Genomic DNA, 17503 nt, shown 5'->3' on the forward strand with positions numbered 1-17503 from the left:
CAGAGTTCCTACACCTTAACACTGTTGAAAATACTTGTGCTACCTCCTGGATTATATTTTTGAACTCTTAACCTTCTCTCTCCTGCTTTTTGGAGAAGAGATTTTTCTCCAGAAATACCTTATTTGAAATTTTTATCTGTAGAGGGAAAACTGACTAGTGCAGTACCAGAGGCTACTAGAATAAAGTGTAGACTAGTAAAGAGAAGGCCCCAGGACTGCCTCAAGAACCTGTGAGCAGAGAGGCTGGTCCTTCCTGTGGAGGTAAGTTGTGACTAGATCAACCACGCCTGAAAGCGTTGACCCATGTAGCTGAATGCACAGAAGGTGAAGGTCATGATCCCAAAGCACAGGCAGGCTCTTATGCCCCATATAATGTAGGACAGCTGTCCAAGAGCTGCAAGTGCCTTGTGTGCATCCCAGGGCAATGAAGCTGGCTAAATGATGCCCTGCCCTCTCCTTGGGATTCCTGACTGAAATAGCCTCAGTACACTTTCAGTGCTTTACTTCAAGGTAGTGCTTAAAATCTCTGAAGAGGAGCATGACAATAGGGCACGTTTTTTTGCCATCACTAAAGCATGTCATCACCTACGTTATGAGTGAATGCTAGCTGTTATCTGCATAATGTAGCAAGCAGGTTTCAAAACTTTTTTTTTTTTTTAACATAGCTTCTGGTAGTTAAATGGGCTGCTTGAGATGATACGGCTAGGAGTAAGCTAAGGGGAAAAAATAGCTTTCAGTTTCTTCTGCAGGAATTTTCCATGTCTTCCACATAACAGTCTTCTTCAGCTTAAACTTAGCGTTTCTTGGCAATCAAATGCCATCCCAGAAGCAGCTTCTTGAATACAGAAATGTCCATATGACGTTTATGTGGCCAAGGACCACACGTTCAAAATTTGAAGCACAGAAGCTCTTTTTTTTGTTTGTTTTTTTTTTTTTCCTCCCCATGGGTTATAAGAATGGGAGAGAATCCAAAAAAATCAGGCTGGATGTGAAAGGTCATTAAAGCATTGGTATCCTTACAACAAGAGTGGATGTTTTTACAATTGTGGAGCTTGAATCTATTTAGGCCAGATATGCTGGGAGGCAGAACGGTTGAGCAGGGAGAGCTCAGGACAGGAAGGCCCTCACACCACGTGTGGCATTTTGGTGTAGATTCTGCAGGTGTCTTGCAGCCACCCAGTCTGGGCCAGGGACATAACTCTTCTGACTTGCTTCGTCTTCAGCCCTCTTGGGGTGTTCCCCTGTTTGCAGCACATGTTGAGCCCTTCCAGCTTTGCCAGCAAAAGTAGAGGAGGGGAGAAGGGTATGCTGGCATCCAGAACCCTGCATAGTGCCCTTGGACGGAGAGGAAAAACATTTTTCTCCGCTTTGCCACCAGCACTGACATCCAGGGTGACGATGCAGTGCTGACTTGGGGAATTTGCTTTTTTGATCTTTTATTGGTAATAATTCTTGCTGTTGTAAGTTATGTTATAATGATTAGCTCCTTACATTTGGGCTATGGTGCACTGAGGTAAGAGCTTTGGCAGCAAATACCAGCTCAGAAGGGTTTGCATCCCGCAGTTTTTGTTTTCAGCTATTAATCTGATCCTGCATAATTGAGTTTGAATGGGATACAACGGTGCAGATGTGTACCTGACCTGGTAACTGGACAAACCATACATGAGGCTGTGTATGTTCTAATGCAGTCAGAAGCAAAATGGTGGTTGATTTTTTGTTTTGTTTTGTTTTGTTTTCCAGAGAGCAAGGGGAGACCATACCTCTGTGGGCTTTGGCCTTTGAGAAATGCAAAGAAAAAAATCTCTTTTTCTCAGTTTTTCTCCCCTCACGGAGGATAAATGTAATTTTATTTTGGTCCAATGCCACACTGCCTTAAAAGGGTACCTGTGTATGCTCTGTTTGACCTTACCATCTATATTTCATGTACTCTACTGCTTATTCCATAAAGCAAATCTTAACACTTTGCTAGGCTATATACCATCAGGTAAATCATCCTTGTTATAAGTTGTTATACTTCAACCCCTTACTTCAAGCGTGAGTGTATGCAGGAAAAGAGTAGTTTTTTTTGTGAAGAAGGCTGTAACTACACGTTGAAGAATTTTAAACAACACATGCTTAACTCCAAAAGCAACGTGCTTTCATTTCCAGAAAATATTGACATTTTGTAGCTTACTGTGTGACTGATGCTAGCTTTCCTCCCTTCATTTTATAATTTCTAGTCACAGAAAAAAGAGCATAATTTAAGCCTTCTTTTTTATATACTGAAAACTGCTTACCCAGTCTTCAGGAGCTATGTTGGAGAAACTGTCTGAAGACGTTGATTTCTGCCACGCGTCCCACAGAAGAATGATGATACAGGCCTTTTTCCAGCCTCCTTAGATTGCAGTGGTTCTTTATTTCTGAGGGAAAAAAAAAAAGCGATAGTATAATTGCATTGTTTGTCCCATAGGTATTGCAATGTGAACATGGAGATTTTTACTAAATTCAGAGCTATCTGTACTGTTCCTTTACTGAAGTCTGCTATTATTTCTCTGTGTCAACTCAGAAACACACAAAGCAGAGCTTCTGTTGTCCCAGGCACTGAATGAAGATAGGAAGAGACTTCCCTTGGTAGTGTATCAGTTCAGAGCAGTAGCACATTAAAATCCCCAAATCCAAAGGATCTTGGTGCTGTGCCTAAAGTATTCAAGTGTTACTCTGTGACCTGTGACATCCGGCCTCAAAACTTTTGCAAATTCAATCTCTCCTTTCAGTCCACAAGATTTTACAGGGTACATCTTGCCATCCTTTCATTTTTTTTTTCATGTTTTATTTGCTAAGCACAGCTTGATTTGTTTTACTGATCCCCCTTGACCAACAGAAGGTATGTTTTAAAATCATACAGTGAGAGTATCACATTCTGGTAGATTATTGTTTCAAGTATTTTTTCTCTTCAAGGGAGATATTTGCATTGAAACTTCCTCACCAAGTAAAGAAAGATAGAAAAGCACAGAGATTTTTTTGCATGCATTTGATGGTGAGACTTGATGTCCGGTTATATAAGTAAGTGTCTGCTTTTGTTTATGCAAGCTTCGTTTCCTTGAGGCATTATTGGCATCATCACCCCAGCTGTCCCATACTCAGCCTAACCACATGCAATGCACACATAGCATTTTGTGCAAAAAAACACCGGTCAGGAAGCCTCATCAGATGCAGAAGGAGGGCCTGTGGCTGCAAGAAGCGGCCGGGAACACACCGTGCAGCAGAGGGCTGCTGGAAGTCAGTAGCTATCACAACTCTCCATGTCTGCGTGCTGAATAAGCAGAGGCAGGTGCGTGTGTTTGGGTGGTGGGCTCCTCCCTATGTGCCCGTGGCTGCGTGTGGTGTGTGCAGCCTCAGCATGGAGCAGCCAGGTGAGCAAAGGACGGCTCGCAATCCAACCCTGCTCGAAGCGCCCTTACACAGCAGCGGCACAGTGCCTGGCAGTGCTGCTCAGCACACGGTGAGCAGGTAAAGGCGTGTTGCTTCCAAACCAGTTGTCTCAGTAGTTTTCAGGAATCTAAACTCCACCAGCTATCCTGTAAGTCCTGGTTGATATAAATGGGCCTACTATTAACCCCCTCTGGTCCCCAGGGATGTTCCCGTCCTCCATTACAGTCCAATAGTTTTAAACCTCCTTAAGTCATTATCCAAAGCAAATAAACTGGGATGAATTCAAGCCCTACTAACTGAAATTTCTCAGACTGAGTAGCCTTTCACCTCTTGCTTCTCTCATTCCTATTCTACTTCCATTTTAATTATCCCATCAATAAATCCTACTTTGCAGGCCTGAAGCAATTACACCAAACTCTTCAGTCCTTCCCATCCCTTCTGTTAAGAGTTGTCTACTTTCTTTACCTCCCTCCTGTTTTGCTTTCTAAACAGCTTTCTTACCACCGTTCATATCACCGTCACAGCTCAGCACTCCCTGATTTCACAGGACACCGAGCACTTTGGTGCACCCCTGGTTTGTACCCTGCCTCAGCAGACCCAGCTACAGCAGGTACCAGCCTGCGAGGCACTGCCGAAGATCTCCAACCACTCCAACTGACAGCAAATTGCCACACCAACAGGTAATCCTCATCCAGAACTTTAATTATGAGCAATTAGGTTTGCCTAACTCCTCAATAATAGCTGCAACTGCACCTCATTTTTCAGATTATCCAAGGGAGGTGATCTCTTTTTCATTTTCCTTCCACATTTCTCAGAAGCTCCCACTTCCATTGAGCCTGGGGAGACCTGGACTTGGCCACTACCATTAGCAAACGTGACTGACAGCCCATCTGCGTGTGTGATCTAATGAACGCGCCAACTCCTTGTTATCTACGTGCTGTCTGTTGTCTTCTCTGCACCTAACTGACATCATTTATTGCCCTGATGCTTTATTATCTCATTAATCAGCCTTTGCATCCACACCCATCTACCAGCTTCTCCCCACATTTCTTGTCTGGCCACCAAGCTTTCTTTGCCAAACCTGAGTGGTTCTTTGAGATTTTTTTGCAGCTTTTCCCCTTTTCTGGCACATGTTTTATAAGTAACACTTCTGCCTTTTGTTACCCTCAAATTTATTTTTTCATGCCATTTGCCTATTCAGACACTCCCCTTTCTTTCCAACCTTTCTGCTTCCATTGTCGTCTGCTGGGGTGCCTGTACTTTTTCTAGAAAGCCATCTCCACCACTTCCTTGTCCTAATCCAGGTACCAACCAGGCATCTTGATTCCACCACACCAAACCCAAAACCTCAGCACAATTGGAAGCCAGCTCTCACCAGCAGCGTGCCGATGTCCAGCCTACAGAAGAGGCTCTCTCTCTTGCAGAGTGTTGCCTCCATGGTCCAGGGTGGCTGTGACCCCCATCTGCTCTCCAGAACACCCAAACAGATGCCCTATTTGGAGGCTTTCAGGCCAGCTGCCAGGTGAATCTGTGGGGTGGAGTGGGTTGAAGCCAGCCAGCTGTGTTTGCACCAGAGGGCGCTTACAGACTACTGAGCTGGAGCCCTCCTCTTCTGGGTGCTATGCAAAAGGCCTTGCGCTGCTGCTTGGTTCCTGCAAACAAAAGGAAGAAACAAAACCACCCTGTAAGCACACATCCTTGGCAGGGAATGGGTTCTCGTCCCTTCCCCACCGCAGTGCCTGTTCGCAAGGTGAAATTCTGCACCCTGAGCTATGCAGTCCACAATACCTCAGTTACTGTCATGGCTTTAGAGGCATTCCTGTAATATTGTTGTGTTCCCAGACAGATGCATTGAAAATTGTGGAAAACAAATGCTTCCCGAGGTACCTGCCTGTGCCACCCATCAGCACAGGAAGCACGCGCCCAACCTGCTCATGGCCTGTGCCCCGCCCGGCCCTCCCCATGCCGGCTGATATCACCTTCTCGTGGTACCACCAGGCAGCTGCTGGGTGCGGCTTTCTATCACGTCTTTTACATAATGGAGCGAAAGAGAACATGATTTTGGTACTCTCTGGAGGCTCAGCTAAGCCTCCCTAGTTATTAATTGCATTACACAACTTAGTTATGTTGAATGGTACAGGGTTCAGGACACTGACTTTTGCCCAGTCCTCTCTTAGAAAAATACAAGAACAAATCCCTGTGGTGTTCAGACCCTTCCCTAGTGTCTGGATCCTCTGCAGCTGATCCCCCCACCCTGGTGCCTCAGTAAGGGAGGCAGGGTGCGAAGCAAGGGCAGCTTTATCAAGCTTTACAGCAAAACACCACAAAAGGGTCTTTAAGCCAGGCAGCACACTTTGTCTCCACTGTTTGCCTATGTTAGATACTGTAATATCCTTTAAGTAAAGTCAGCATGGTGAGCTTCTCAAAACCTACCCCAGTCCTCACTCTTTCCCATCTCATCCCCCCTTCCAGCAAATATAAGCTACTTCTGTCCTTCTCTCTGGTTGTGGAGAGATTCAGGACCAAATTTTCAGAATGTAAGCACTACATTGATCATCATGATTAAAAGTTTCTCTCCACAAGTGAATATCCTCAAGAATGACACAACATAAAGCGTTATCAGTTGTGACAGCAAGGTGATGCTAGCATGAGAGTACTCCCACCTGCCCAACTCCTGTGCAGAGCTATCGGAACACTTCTACATTTGTACATGCATTTTTGAAAGCACAGAATAGATATCCAGAGGGAAAATCCAGCTTGAATCCTGCCACAAACGATTATATTTAATGTAAAAGACTATAATGCAGCATAAATAATATACTGCCTTATAAAAAAAAGTGGCTGAGAATAGAAACATGCTGTTCTTAGAAATATGGTACGTTTCGCAGAAAAACCACAGAGCAAAAGAAAAAGTCGTCATTCTCCCAATAAAATTTAATTTACTGAAAAACAAAACAAAACAACAACAACAAAATTGAAAATAGAAAGAAAGTAATAAATCAAAGATTAGGAACTCCAGCACTGAAAACATGTTGCTTATTTTCCTTAGAGCCAGCTTGCTCCTAGTTATAAACATCAGTGTCCTAAAAAGGGATGGGCTCAGCTGATACTCTGACTAGCCTATTGCAAAAGTAAAATTACAAAACAGAGAGCAATCATAATTACTATCTCAGTTTGGAGCTGAGATAGAAAGGTAGAAGAGAAACTGTTTAGGAAATAAATCATGAGTTGCACGCATGTATCACGGTAGAAGGAAGTTACTCACGGATTTGTCCAAGGGCTGACCTTGGATCTGCTATTGTTCACTTCTTATTGATGGTCTTAGACTAAACCCAAGGACAATGCCAATTAAGTGACAAGGCAGCAAAAGATACAAAAGAGGAAGGAGAGCATCATGCGAGGAGGAGAAAATGACACTGAGAGACAGAAGAAAATCCCTCTGTCCAGCTGGCAGCACCGCACATCCAGGTACAAACCTATGCTGTATATTTTGGTTTACCAACAGGCTGATGAAAACCGGGATCTGAATGTGTTAACCAGTCTCAGTGAAATGGCACCAAAGAGCATGGCTACGAAAAGAGAAATGCATTTTCTAGTAGCTCTCAGGCAAATTATTTCCAGCAGCGACATATAACCCAGTAGCTCCCAGCACCAAGGCCACTGAACAAGACACCTGCCCTATCTCTGGGAAGCTGCAGGCACTGTTGGGCATCCAGGCCCCATCAGCCAAGCTGGGTGCTTGTGGAACCCTCCTGGAAGAGACGTGTGAAGGAGCTGCGATGGGGATCAGCGAGCGCAAAATGGGTCCTTAGACAGGAGGCTGAATGTGCTCAAAGGCTTCTTTCCCATCTGATCAGAACCAGTTCTCATGGAAACACACAGAACTCTTCTCCACCAGGAATACTTGATTCTGTGCTAAGTTCCATGCTTATGTTATTTTCTCCACCAAGCCTTTAACATTTCATCTGACCAGGTCTTCTGCTGCTGTGAGGACCCTTGCGGATGGAAAAAATCAAACTTGCAAATCACTTGCAGGTCATGGCATCTTCCAACACATTTACTGTCCAGAGAGACAGACCCATCCTTGCACAGGAGCCCAGGAAGGAGCCCACCTGAAGCTGCAGCAAGGGCATCGCGTCAGCCAACATTCAGCTGGCTACTTCTGCTGCTGGAGAAGGAGAAGGTGCCTGGAGGATTACACACACACAGACCTTTGTCATGGTGGCAGAGGCCGGAGAAAACAGCTCCTGCATGCACACCATTTCACACAGTGTGGGTGTTATGTTGGGATTACGGGTTTGTTTTCACAGGAAAGGAAATGGCTGGTGTACATGAACAAGCAGGCGAGAGGTTTCTCCTCTTGGCTCCCACATCTCGGTTGGGCTGTATGGGCCTGGTGAGGGGGGCTTGCTAGGGAAGAGGCTCTGGAGGGTGTCTGCACTGCAAGACCACCGGGAGAAACACAGGCTAGGATCAGAGCTGGCTGCAAACATTTTAGATTTTTTTTTGTTTTAAACCAGCTGTTAAAATGTGTTGTCAAAGCAATGTATTTGGTTAAAATACAGAGCTTACACTGAGCAAAGGGAATTTACACAGCAGCACAACCCCCCCCCCCCCTCCCCCCAAAACCTCTGGGTGGTAATCTCCCCGTCAAATAATTCCCATCTAGCTTGTTCCCCAGCATCATCTTTAATTGCTAGAGCCTCACAGAGAGACCTGTGTAAGGGAAGGAAAATAATAATTAGCCTAGCTTTTCTCTCATCTTTGCTGTCAGTCTGCAGGGACTGGCCTTTTAAACATTTATTTGCTTAAATAATGTTGCTCTGATGGATTGTTAGAAGGAAGAACCCAGAGGGAAGAAGGGTGTTTGCATTGCACAGTGCAGGAGCAGGGGGAGAATCATGCTTCTCTTGCTGCCTTCAGGGAGCTGAATTTTGTTGGCATGTGTCAGAGAAAGGCTTCTCTCCTGTTCCACGAAATCATGGGTTTTAGGAATATGAGAGGAGACAGAAAAAAAATGGTGTTACAATTGGGCACACTGGGAAAAGGGCTGGGGAGAAGACCTGGAACAGAGGTTCATTGCACTTTTCTCCCCCTTTCCCTTTGAGGAGGGGGAGTGTGAGAGTGGTTGTGGTGGAGCTCGGCCACCCACCTAAGTAAAAGCACCACACCAATCTTGTCAGCATGGTGTGGTGATTTGGACTGTTAACCATCAGCATTGAAAGCTGCAAGCAAAAACCAGCTTACTGCTTGTAGATGGCTAGCTTCTCCCCCAGTTAGCAGCATCAATAACAATAAAATTAAAATTTAAACAGGAGCAATATTATCTGAAGGTCAGCTCACAAATTGAAAATTATGTAAGAGCAAGTGAGGCTAGTGCTTTGGTAACAGGAAGAACTGGTTATCAGACTGCTTCTGCAGAGGCAACCTTAAAGAAAATTTGGGGGATGACATGCCACAAAGGTATTTATTGTTGTATATTATTACTGCTATATCCCAAAGGAGGTAATGTAACTAAAGTATCACAAAAGCTTTTATGGGGCATGCAAAAAAATAAAGAGAATGTTAAAAAAAAAAAAAGAGGGGTTCTGATTTCTTGTCTCTTTTTAACAACTAAGAAGAATTACTTACTTTTCTTCAACAAGAAAAAGGAAGGTCCACTGCAAACCTGAAAGGCAGCTGATCCAAAAGGAAGTTTTGAGGAAAGCAACCAGGAAAAGTCTTTTTCTCAGCTGCACTTGGAGAAACTGCAGGCAGCTGGGATTAGGCCTGGGATTGAAACCCATTCCCCCATCCCAAAACCCATCCTGAATGCAGAGGTGGGATCCACTTAGTTCTAGAGACCTCAAATGAGACTCAGCAATTTGGGGTTACACTTTGAACAAAACAAAAACAAAACAAAACAAACAAACAAAAACCTTTCATTTTGATTTTCAATAGCCAAGCCTCAAGGTGCCTGCAGCAGCGGGGACAGTGCGTGGGGCTGAGCCCTGCTCATGCTGATGAAAATCCACGTGAAGACTGGGGCTGGATCCCGCATGTAGGTAAGCAAATAACTGAGATCACAACACAGGAAGAAACAGAAGGCAAAACTGCAAATTTTGGAGAACAACAGAGAATTAGAAAATGAACGTTGACACCAACATGCATAATAAAACATGACAGTTCAACATAGATCTATCTGGGAAGGAGGCTGTCAGAGAGGATAGAACCTGAACTAAAATCAAGACTTTTGGTAAATGGAAAGACTGAGGCATCCTGATGAGAGCCTTTAGAAGTTACCTATAAATAAACAAATAAATAAACCCCTAAAGATCTGAAGATTTCAGCGCCATCTGGAGATGCTGGGAAAAGAGAACAGCTTGCTGCTGTAGGAGGTATTAAAGAACGGGGTTTACATATATATGTGGAGATGCATATCAGAGTTCTACACACTGGCAGCAGAGATGAAGCCAAGGCTCAGAAGTCGAATCCAATGGGAGATGTCTGAAGCTACCGTTCATTTGGATCAGCTTGCTGCAACACACACCTGCGGCAAAACCGGGCTTTGCCTTCTGCCTCCCCTCCATCAGTGCTGGGCAGGTCTTATGGAAGGAAAGGGGAAAACAAGTGGCATTTATCTCACTGCAACACTATAGGGTGATTTGAGGTGCATGGGGGATTTTCCAGTGTAGAAGCAATAACAGACCTGAGCAAAACTGCATGCAGACCCCAGAGCAGCCACCATCTGAGCCAGGTACAGACAATCCAAGACAAAACCAGCAGAGCTGAAAAGGTCTTGAGAAGCCCACCAAGATTTGATCATACTGACAGAACAACAACCTTATGAAAAAACAGATGTTTATGCCAGGTTGGTGCTGAGATAGGCAATGCTCTGCCGGAGCCCAACGCCCCTGCCCACACACAGTGAGTGCCAAGCCCAGGCAGGAGACCATGACCTGTCGCTAACTTAACATTGCTTAATGCACACGGTATGTCTTGGAGATGAAAAAAATAATAACAGGGGGCTTTACCAGTGTGCTGCACTTATTTCAAAGTGGCCATAATGATGCTGGAGTCTTCAGGAGAAGAACCACATTACATCCCAAAGCAGTGGGAGTGCATATGAGCCATGAACAGTTCCCCTGCCTATGTATCTTGGTTCAGCTCCCTAAAATGAGGATTACTTCAAGGTACAGAGAGTTTCAGCTTAGCTATTGCTTCTATGGCAGGTTGAACAAGTGAGGTACAGTTTAATTGCTAGGCACGAGCAATTAAATTCAATTAAATTAATTAAAAAGTTAAGCTCTCATTATCTGAAACTGAACACTGGAAATTAATAGACACTTACAGACTTAATCTCTGTTCCTCAGATCTCTAGCTGCAGAAGGGAGCAGTATCACCCCTGTCTAATTTCCTCGGCTAATTATATAGGATTACAATGCTTGCAGCTCACTAATGCTTGTGCATTGTTTTGATATTCTGGTGAAACACCCCAAAGGCAAAAGTTCTGTATTCAGTGCTGCTGCGTCCTGACACTGTTTGATGGATAATCCATAAAGTGACACGCCGATGGGAAGGATATGAAGGAAGATTGAGTGACTCTCCATTCACCAAGTGGAAACCTATAATAAAAGACTGTTTTAACACTTATCCGCAAGATCAAACTTAGGATGTGCACACGGCCTCAGCTATGGGATTTCCTAGTGCTGGGCTTTGCAATCCTTAAACTTCCAATCACAGACTCAAATTCTCTCTTGTGGCGTGAGCACCTTGTGTGGACCTTGTGGAGTAGAGGGCAGAGCTCTTACGGCCGTCACAGCTGACTTACAGCTTGTGCCACAGGAAGCCAGAGAAACCCTGGGCACCTGCAGGCAGGGGCTGGTGCCAGCATCGCAGTCTGTCTGAGGCTGGGGGCACCCCTGGGTCCCTCAGGCCCAAGCCCTGCCCCAGCAGGGCCACCCAGAGCTGGTGCGAAGCCCCACGTTCAGGGGGCTTTTGAAAATCTCCAAAGACAAGAGCCCACAGCCTCTGTGTGCCAGTGTCCAGGCACCTCCGGCTTGGGAATAGCCCAGAGTAAGTACAAGAATAATTTACGCAGGTATCTGAGGTTTTCTCTTGTTGGACCAAGAGTTTTAGGATGTTTTTTTACACACCTTAAATATTATCCACTTACAGCAATTTCCCTCGGGAAGAAGACAGCTAGTGACCATGGCCCTGGGACCATCAACATGAGATCAAGAGCAACCTGGACAATTTCACCTGGGGATGCATGGAGGTCTCCCCTCCAGGCACATCCCTACCACGTATTAAAGGCACTTTTGCCTTTGGCATGGCAATTTCTTCTCAGATACTAACTACAACAACAGAATTTTCCTGTATTTTCTTCAGTGTGAAGAGCTGTTTCATAACTGTGTTAACCTAATGCAGCCCTGAAACAGAAAGCATGGTGGCACACTTGGCTAGAATTTCAGGTTGCAAAAAGGATCTAAATCTCCTGTTTTTTTTTCCACATCTTTCATGCAAAGCCCTTCAAAGACTTTGCTGTGAGAAGTATTGAGGAAAAGGCGCACCCTGCAAGGCTCCTGCAGCAAGTGAAGCTGAGAGTGGAAAAGCAGAGAAGTGACATCTGAAACACCAGCATGCTTCTGGGGTTCAACATGGTCCTTCTCAACAGATTATCAGAGGAATAACAGGATATCAGAGCATATCAGCGATAACAGAGCATATCAGTATGGAGACACATTTTAGTGTGTTGGGTTTTTTTTGTTTGTTTTTTTTTTTCTCCTCCATGAAGAAGGAAAATACCAGGTGGGGCAGAATTTGCTTGCTGCCTCCATTATTTTGAAGCCAACCTCCAGGCGCATGGCAGCACAATTCATACCAGACAGTGCAGTGACTCACCTGACACATACAAGTGGTGCAGTGCCATCAGGCTCGGGCATGAGAACCAGAGAAACCTGAATCTAAAAATGCAGCCTAGCACTGTCCCCAGGCCCTTGCACATGCCTGCCATGTTGCCAGCATCCTGCCCAAGCCAAACCAAAGGCTTGAAGTGGAAGAGCTGCGTTCAGACACACAGTCTGTTTTTAAAAGCTGATTCACTTTTTGTAGCTTGCAGTGTAAGTTCATTGATATATAAAGCACATGGATGTCTCTGAAGATGATACATTTAACCCAGTGTCGTTTGGAAGCTTTATTTAATTCTTAGTGTTTTTACTTGCTCATGAGTACCAGCAGCTTACTCAGGAGGTCATCCTCCTCCTGCTGCACTTCTGCTGCCAGCAGGACTCCAACTTCCACCTGGTCACTGATGGCTTGTTGCACTTTCCCTCTTGCCATCTGGCTTACCTGCAGCCTGGCCTAAAAATTGGAGATGAGGAGGAGCAAGCAAATTCTGCCCTGCACAGACTTTTCTTCTTTTTTTTTTTTTTTTTTTTTTTTGCAATAAACACTATATTCTGTCACAATATCTTTTTCAGTCTCTGAGATCAGCCCTCTGTGAGGTACAACCTCTTTAAGTATTCCTGAATTCCATCACTTCTTTGCTTCAATGGCTTTCTCCTCCCTAAATTATCCCTCAGGTCTAGGACCATTGCTGTCACCCCCTGCTCCTTGCAGGGCCCAGGGCAGACACAGGCTGACCACAGGGTGAACACCCTGGGTGTGCAGTGCTTTCCAGCATCCCCATGACCCCAGCAGACAGCCAGGTCCTGCGCCTGCTGCAGCCACATTGGGGACCACTTCTCAGGGCATCATCAGGCTGTGCTGGCCTGGAGGAACCCCGTCCATAGCCTTATTTCCCCCACCCCCTTTTTTTTTTTTCTTTTTTTTTTTTTTTATGTGCACAGGGGTCCATCAGCACGCTGGAGAACCAGCACAGCAGGCTGATGGCAGCAGACCATTATAATACAAGCGCAGAGCAGACATGAGTGTAGATACTTCAGCCTATGCTTGAGATAGAAAATTGAGGCAATACAGACTCGATTCATTTTTTCAGATTTCCTGCCCCTACCGTGAAGGCTGCTGAGCCACTTCTCCCACACCCAACAGAAAGAAACCCTGCTTTATTTGAGCTTGGTGAGTAAAACATGGAGAAGCCTCAAAATATAATACTGGAGTACCTTCTCCACCCAAATAAATGTCTTTCACCCCCTCTTACTTCTTTTCTTCAGAAAACATTTCTTCTGATGTTATTCCAGGACTGGTACCAGGCTCCTTTGATGCACTGAAATTCCCCAAAGAACAACACTCAACTTTTGCAGGCAACCCTTATCTACATGTATATATTCCTCCTCTCTGCCTCCAAGGAATAGTTTCCTATGATCTTCCAATATTTATTTAGGTCATTTTTGTCTTCATCCAATTTTATCTTCGGAGAAGAAAGCTTGCGTATGTTTCTTCAGACGTCACTCTCCCTCCTGCGCAGTCACAGTAAATACACAGCTATGAAGTCTTCCCTCCATGTAAACAGATCTGGAGCAAGCACCCTACTTATCTCCAAAATTTACCCTTGGGGTAGCAGCTCCCCTTGAAGTCTGCATTAGTTTTAGCATTTACTGCAATTAGCAGCATTAGGCCAACACTGAGACAACTTCCAAAGCCTCCACCCAAGCTTCTGGTATTGGCATTTCTTCTCCCAAAGCCTCTGAAGACAAATTCTGCACAAGAGCCATAAGCACAACGATTCACAGTATCCACTGGAATTTGAACGACGCTTTTTACAGATCTGATTTCTCCTCAGCTGAATTCAGCCCTCTGGATATGAAACCATTTGGGCGCAAGAGCTCCCTGCTTCCCCTCCAGCATCCCCTCGCTTAGACTGCACCAGCCACTACAAGACTGCAACGGAGGAAAACAAGGTCGTGTTTTGCCTAATTACCAGACAGTGAAAGCTATTCTGAGGCTGCCAAGTCAGTGCTATAGAGCGCAATGAATTTTGTATGGTTTCTGCAATTTGTCACGGCACAGGTATCGCTCCCTCACACATACAGCTGGCTTGTTCTTCAGAGGAACAGCCTGCAGCAGCACCCGGCTCCGGGGAAGGCTTGCTTGCTGCCTTCCCAGCTCTGAAAGCCGCAGGACCTGCAGGGGAGTGGGCTCAGGCAGACTTTCCCCACATGGGATGAAGAGGACAAATAAATGTCTTTAGGATTCAGCTCACAGGCATGGGAGATGGGATGCTAAATTCCTGCCCAGTATTTGCTGCTCTTTTGTAGGCATTAATCTGCTGACATAGCAACTGGATCCACTTGGGTGGATCCTTGAATACGCACAAATTTCCATTTTTCTGCGTGGGCAAAAAAGCCCCTTCATGCCAAAGGAGCCAGGTGCCAAATTTTTTTTGCTGTAATCTCCTATAAGCTCAGTGAAACCAGTTATCTGAAAAGGCAGGAGGAAGCTGGCTCTAGTTCCTTCCATAATTAAAGGGCTGGTGCTCTGGGCACGTACCCTTGTAGTAGGAATATTATTCTCCCACTTCTCAGCTCCCAAGGAACTGTGACTTGGGTAGGGTAGCTTAGAGATGTATAGATCCAAGAACTACTCATCCCTTGCTTGCCATCTGAGAGATCAAGTAGGAAGATGCACAAAACAGCAAGAGAAGTTGCTCAGCTAAATACATGCAGCTCTGCAGGAAAAGAAAACTGTGACCATTTACAAGAGATGAGTAAGTCTCTGGCTGTCCCCAGGGATGCCTACAGGCTCTGCTCATAACCCAGTTTGTGTCAGAATAGGTCCTGAGTATGGCATTGCATCTCTAAAATGTAATTAACAAAACAAAACAAAAACAATGAAGATGATAAACTAGAAGGTAACAAGGTCGCATCTGAAACTTTTCTGTCTTCCTGCACAATTGCTCCCACAGCTCAGGAGATGCATTTCTCATTGCTAATACCAGCACCAGGCTCTCACAAGCCCTTTTCCCCGCCAGCACCATTCCCTACAAGCAGGCTGGTTTTCAGGGTTGGACCAGTCCGCCCCCATACAGGCAGCTCACCCTCTGTCAAAATTAGGCCAGAGCAGGTGGTCCCAGGTGCATGAAAGTACCTATGTAGTGGGACTATGCAACAGCCCCAGCCCCAGCGACATTACACATTTTGAAGTTCACAGCCATGCTAGTGGGAGCAGACCTGCTTTTCCAGCCATTGGTATGAGCCCATGAAGGAGTACTTACTTATCATGTGCTTTTAAAACAGTTTTAAATTTTAGGAATAAATAGACCTATATTCATGTATATATCTCTGTGTGGGTACGCATAGAAACACGCAGGTAGAGATGAGAGAGAGGGGTTATTTATATCAAAAGCAGACTTTTAATACGCAAAAGAAAAGTACATCTGAATATCTCCTGTTTCATTAAGGCTGCTCAGTGGCTTGCCGACAGATTTTGCTGTGTAAGTTGTTTTTTTCTTTTTCAGCTGGAGAAAAGCATTTGTCTAACCAAGTCCCTGGACCTACAAACCCTTTGGAGCTGCTGCAAGTTCAGAATGAAGGACTGGGTAGCTGAGAAGGATGAGCAGCCACTGACATGTGCCAAAATTCACAGTGCCCTTAGAGAGCCATGTTGTCTAGGCATTTTTTGGCTCCGTCTCACTGGAGCAGGTCCCCACACCTGCCGTAGATTCAGAGTGAGGACTTGACCAAGCCAGTATTGCCTGTGGAAAATGGGGCAAATGCTCAGGCGCATTCTCATCTCTCTGAGTTCAGCAAGAAGTTCCCTGTAAGATGGGTTTATACAGCTCTGAAAGGAGAGATTGTCTTGAGCTGCTCCAGAGTTCCTGGCCACTGCAAACATGAGTGCTCATGCTTCTGCCTACGGTGCTGATGAACAGCCCGCATAAACTCACTCAAGCAGGCAAGCTATTTTTTCATTACTCATGAAACCCTCAAACTCTTGACAGGATTGAAAGTCTGTCTCTGCATCCAAATTGGGTCATAATTTTACTCCTGTTTAGCTTACGTTTGGACACAGCTGCTTAAGGATGTAGCGATAGGATCGATGTTCAGAAAGCAGCCAGTTAACCAACAATTCATTTATAATGTCAGTTCTGTCTAGAAAAAATCCTATTATTGGCAGTGCTGGAACAAGTCTGATTGATCAAGTGTGTGGAAATGCATCTTCTGTGATGTTTGATCTGAGCTGAGGCACTATGGATAGCAGTACCAAGAAGCACTATCACACCAAGTGACTGACATCTCCTGGATGATTTTCTCTTCACAGCATGGTATCAGCATATCTGTGCCAGTGGTGGGGGACGATGTGAGTCCTTGAGTCAAGAGTCAAATTCAGCTTTGTAATACACACAGCGTTTCCATCCCCGCGGCTGCCAGCACACAGGGATATGCTGGCATCACATATACAGGACTGGGAATCAGAATCGGACATGGCAGCCTGCAGCAAATTACTTGTGTCATAGCTCACATACCTGCAAATAGACTTCAGGTTGCAGCAGAAACACAAGACTTGGCGACGGTTGGTGGAGAGATCACATTAACAAATGCAAACGTGTTTGAGACCTCATGCTTCCACTCTCTATTCATAGACCTGCAGATGCTGGCCTTTCACTGACCTACACCAAATTATTCAGGGCAAGGTTTGAAACCTCATCTGCTTGGGCCACTTTGTGGAGAATGGAGAGCATGTTGCTGGTGTTAGCGCAGATGTAGGTGGTTGCAAATGAGCTGAATCAGTCCAGTTATCAGCAGGGAATGGCCAGCAAACAGAGACATCAACTTAACTGACAGTCAATCTTTCTTTACACAACCTTGTCTTCTTGAATGGTGGCTCACTTTTGGACTCAAAAAAACTAGTCAGTTTGGGGTCTTCACCTGCATTTACCATTGTGTTTATTAACAGATGCTGATTGGCAATGAACTAATTCAAGCTCCAACACAACTCATCTAGGTGATACACCAGCCTGGAGTGGGAACGTATCTGTTTTATGAACTACCAGCAGATCTAGGTCATACTGTCCTTTCCCTCACTCACTCACTGCCATTTCTTGGTCCTGCTGATGCAATTCTTTGGGAGAGCATGCTCTCTGGCAGCACGGGATTTCCTTGTTTAGGTCTGGATCACTTCAAAAACACCAACTGCACAGAGGGATCAGGAC

General features: G+C 45.1%; 1 protein-coding gene across 2 annotated transcripts in view; it reads right to left on the reverse strand.

Annotated features, from left to right (window-relative positions):
* COLGALT2 (collagen beta(1-O)galactosyltransferase 2) overlaps window positions 1–17503 on the reverse strand; it is a 114812-nt gene that overhangs the window by 67769 nt on the left and 29540 nt on the right. For both annotated transcript variants that reach the window (XM_068691111.1, XM_068691110.1), the window contains exons 3-4: window positions 4787–5063; window positions 2277–2399 (exon numbers count right to left, since the gene is read on the reverse strand). The gene's annotated coding sequence lies outside the window, so the exon portion shown is untranslated. The remainder of the gene's footprint in view (window positions 1–2276; window positions 2400–4786; window positions 5064–17503) is intronic.

Source organism: Anas acuta, chromosome 8, assembly GCF_963932015.1.
Source record: "Anas acuta chromosome 8, bAnaAcu1.1, whole genome shotgun sequence".
NCBI lineage: Eukaryota > Metazoa > Chordata > Aves > Anseriformes > Anatidae > Anas > Anas acuta.